Genomic DNA, 4,713 nt, shown 5'->3' with positions numbered 1-4,713 from the left:
GTAAATGTGGTTCATTGTCTTGTTTTGCGCGGAACCTTTTTAAAACCAAATTATATAATTGCTGGATAGGAGCAGACATAAAATACAACCTGCTACTGAAAAGTATGGGGTCAAGTAATAAACCTTCCAAAAATCTGAGAACTCCGCTTTAAACAGGCTCGTGATATGTTGCGGAGTGGAGATTCTCGATATGATTTACTATCGTATTCAAAGATTATAACTGATATATTCAAATATTTAAAGTGACCTTTTCACTTTTTGGTAATTTGATAAAATTGAAAAGCATTGTTTCGCAAATTTTCGTTTTAGTTATGATATTTGCGTGGAATCATAAATGCTTAACATTTACTATGCTCTAAACATCAATTAAATGCATCTTTTGACGATTTAAAAACGTTTAAATTGTAAAGCATTACAAACACGATATGATAATAGCACTCGGAGAGTTCTGTTGTTATCGTTATATTTTGTGACACTACGAGGAGACCTCGCTCTGTATAAGCACTGATGGCCGAGTGTTGGTAGTGCTTGACCTTTACTCAGAAGGCCAGTGGTTCGAGCCTACTTGAGGATATCCCTTTTTATTAAATGGTTTTCTTGTTGTTTATTGGAGCTATATAGTAAATGTTTACAGTTACCAATTTAAAGCTTTTAATGACAAACTTCAATGCATGCCAAAATCTGAAAAAGTACCTTTAAAGAAATACAACGCCTTATTTCGTAGAAGCATTAACGCGTATCAAAACAGACATGGCTTAGTCATGGTCTAAGTCCGAAAAAAGTTAAGTGCATGCTGAAATGGCATCAACACGTATACAGCAAAATAAACACTATTTCTTGTGTGAACAGTACATTGAAATATGTAAATTTTCTGTGTGCGAATACAATATGTATTTTACAATGCGCTTGATCCAAAACGTTGAATATTTTAGTCCAGATGATGATGATGATGATTGGGAGGAGGAGGAGGATTATAGGAGGAAAATGAAGAGGAGAAAGAAGAAGATAAGGAAAACATGGTAGGGTATAATGATCGAAAGGTTGTACTTATTAAACCCGGTATTATATTATGAACGCTTTCACCAAACATGGATCGCACTATCGTACTCATCGCCTAAGTTTAGTTGACACCAAAGTGCGTTGCGGTTAGGAATATTCATCTTCTGATCGCTTAATGTCTCTATCTGTTTTCGCATTTCGTTATAATTTCCTTATTGCAACTATCGGTGCGAACCTTAATTAAAGTGTTTTTGTTCTTTATGATGGTATATTGAGTCAATATCAGCGTATCCAAATGCATTAGCAAACCAAGAAAGAAATAAGATATCGAGTACATGAAAACACATAGACGTTAGATTTTATTTCAAAATAAAGAACCAAAAACTTATTTAAATACACACACTAGTTCAATTATCCCCAAAAATCAAGTACCCAAAGGTATTTCATAGAGGGACAATATCATTAATATACAGATTTATTATAAACACACACCAATATCAACAATGCATTCTTCAATGCCCATGTATAGATGTTACCAAAAATTACCCGTTAACATATCAAATATCTTATTGCATTTAAGCTTCTTTTTTTCAATTCTTAATTTAAAATACATTTTATGAAATAGTATATTGTTCATGTAATTCCTATTTAAAGAAGTAATTAATCTATGTTTTTACAAATAACATGTTCATCACCATATTTTTTTTTACAATATAAACCTCCTTAACACAACTTTTAATTCTGATATTTTATTCTTTCGCACATGTTCATTTGACACCCCGTTTCTAGATAAGTTTCGTAGAAGCCGCGGCCAGTACGAAAACTGACATGTAGATGGACAAGCCCACGGCCGCCGAAGTGCTGGAGCAGCCAGTACAAACATACAGCGTCAGTGGTGTTGCAGACGTTTCACTCCCTGATGTGCCGGTGATGGTCGCTGTATAGGAGGGTTTGGTGGAGTACGCTAAGGTCACGGTAGACTTGAGCGAGATCTTGCCTGAAGAGATGTCAAAGCTCCCTGCATCGGTACCTGTTAAACAAAAGTAAAATGTAAGTGTATGAAACCAACGCTTTGAAATTATTTTCAAGCTAATGCAAAAGCACATGTTACGATAACTTAAAATATGTATATATTATTTAAGCGCAGATTTATTTAAATCAACACATTTACGAAAATAAACGTTTGAATCTTAGCCATTTGTCATCGAGAAGGAGCTTAATGAATGAATGTTGTAGGTGATTTGCTTACGTAATATATATGCCATCTATAAAACAATAATTAGCAAATTTTCATATAGTAACATCACACCATTAATATAACTGGCGTGCTGAAACAATATAATAGGCTTTAAAAATAATTATAAGCCTGTTGGTAACATTCCGAATTCTTTCTAAGAAACGTCTTTGATAATTTAGTTAGACCTTTCCCGTTTTGCTAGGGACATGGCTCTCACACAAGACAAGCCGGCTCTATAGCGCAGAAATAGTACTATGCGAACATTTTACCTTTGACCGAGTGGGTCATTGACCTTTAAGTTATGGACACGGGTTTTCACTAGACATACCGTCACAGAATGGTGAATAATCGTGTCAAATTTAAATGATGAAGTACTGCAAAACACAAACATACGCTTGTAGATGGGATTATATATGGGTAAAATCAAACGTCCACAATATCAAAAATACCTCCTAATGTGTATGTCACACCGGAAGTTGAAGAGGAGGCAGTAACGACAGTAGTACCTGTAAAATCAACGGAAAGATTATGTAAAAATTGAACGTTTATTTTTCACTACGCGGTATTTTTAACGTTTATTGTATACAAATACACCCGTTGTTATTTTCCACTTACCAAACCTTGCTTTATTTTTTGGTGACGACCCTTAATATTTCTGTTTGTATTTCAGGCTTTATTTTTCATTTATTTTCGATATACTCGATATTTACTTTGACATTTTAAGACAGAATTTTGCATTGAGCTTTGGTTGATTTATGTCGTTGAAAAGAAATATTACGGTGGGAAAATAACATGTGCATCATAACACAGTTTTAAAAAAGTTACAAACCGTTTTGCCTGCTTATCATTTATTTGAAGGGACAACACAAAACTTGTTCAGTCTAAATTTTATTTTTATCAATTGTTTGATCGTTCGTGAACTTTCTAGTTTGATTGCTCATTATTTTCTTTTGAAGTACTGTATTCTTTTATTTGGCTACAAATAACTCTTAGTGGAGACGACCAATATTTTACCCTTTCTATAACGGTATTACGCGTTTGTTTTAAATGAGTCCACAATTTGTAAACCAGTGGAATATGTACTTACAGTTATATTAATAAGTAACCGTGTTTTGTTTGCAATGCACTTCTTGCAATAACGGGTTGTTTCCTAAATACGTACCCCCTACAGTTTTATCAGGCAAACAGAACACATAAGCTGAGTATTCCAGGGCAGGCTCATCGGCCACTTTCAATGTTACTGTCGCGGTTCCCACCGTGGCAGATCCGTCACTTGCCCTACAAAAGCATCATCGATACATGAACAGTATAACATCATTACATAGTTGTTAGTTTTTTTAATGGATTTGGAAATCTAGACAATTATTAAATGCCTGCGAATCATCAAAATTAGTTAAGAAACAGTGGACCCATCTATTTTCTAACAGCTTGAAATGGTCTTAATTATTAATAACTAACCTCCACTGTAACATGACATTTTTAAATTATTGATGTAGAAGTTGTCATTAAAGACATTTTTTAGCAAGTTCAACATGTGTTTACAACATCTTGTTTTGAATTTGCAAAAAAGTATTGTTAAACATTTAAATTGTTTAAAATCAATTTACATGACAATCTTGACGAATAATAAACGAAACATTAAATAAAAAAGTGTGTTTTTGTTTTGATCTAATACAATTGTGAATGACAATCAAATATAGTAAATCATGACGATTTAAAATGCTTAAAATCCATTACATTATTTAAAAGAAATGTTTATAACCGAAACGACGAAAAGAACAACACAACAGTTATGCGTAAAAGAATGGCATTTCAAAGAGGTTTATTGAAGACAAAAATAACACAAACAAGTATTTACGTGATCACAAATTTTACAGTGGCCGCAGTTTCAAAGTTTAGCGCAGCCTTGCTGGTTACCACCCCTGTTGTTGCAGTTGCAATTTGACCCTCAGTAGTCCCAGTTGTCAAAGTATAGGTCCAGGTAAATGCCGTCGTCAAGTCCGATGTTGCAGTTACTGTGAAGAGGGATGTTCCAATCGCAGCGCTTTCTGATATGGCTGTTGCGTATGTACCATCGGCAGTAACTGCGGTAGCAGTAACGGCTCCCGTCCACCCAGTCACAGCAGCATCTAAAATAAGGTAAGGCGTGCATGAAACATGAATACATGCATATACAACGATTATTTATATAATATTTAGTTACAAATTGAATCATGATAACTACGCCAAATTACATCAGCATTTGAGAAAGTAACATTTTCAACAGCGTATGTTGCTAATAGGAAACGCTATACAAACTACTTATCCTACTACTAAAAATAATAAATACAAAAGTACTTCATCAACATCAAAAACTACTACAACTTCTTCGTAATCGACCAAAAAAGCTAAAATAATTTCGGTAATAATGGCTAGTTTTGTTTTAAAAAATCAGTAATAATTAAAAATGCATTGCATTTTTTTAATTACATCAGTTT

The 4,713-nt window shown here is 33.8% G+C and overlaps 1 long non-coding RNA gene across 1 annotated transcript; it reads right to left on the bottom strand.

Annotated features, from left to right (window-relative positions):
- Positions 1–1,347: 1,347 nt before the first annotated feature.
- On the bottom strand, positions 1,348–3,532 carry LOC127848068 (uncharacterized). Its single transcript, XR_008034340.1, has 3 exons — positions 3,399–3,532; positions 2,686–2,742; positions 1,348–2,029 (listed from the first exon to the last, which is right to left on the bottom strand). It is a non-coding gene; the product is annotated as an uncharacterized LOC127848068 (long non-coding RNA).
- Between the last annotated feature and the right edge of the window lie 1,181 nt (positions 3,533–4,713).

This window comes from Dreissena polymorpha, chromosome 10 (assembly GCF_020536995.1).
Source record: "Dreissena polymorpha isolate Duluth1 chromosome 10, UMN_Dpol_1.0, whole genome shotgun sequence".
NCBI classification, from domain to species: Eukaryota; Metazoa; Mollusca; class Bivalvia; order Myida; family Dreissenidae; genus Dreissena; species Dreissena polymorpha.
The sequence above is the reverse complement of the archived record's forward strand: the minus strand, read 5'-3'. Positions and strand labels throughout refer to the sequence as shown.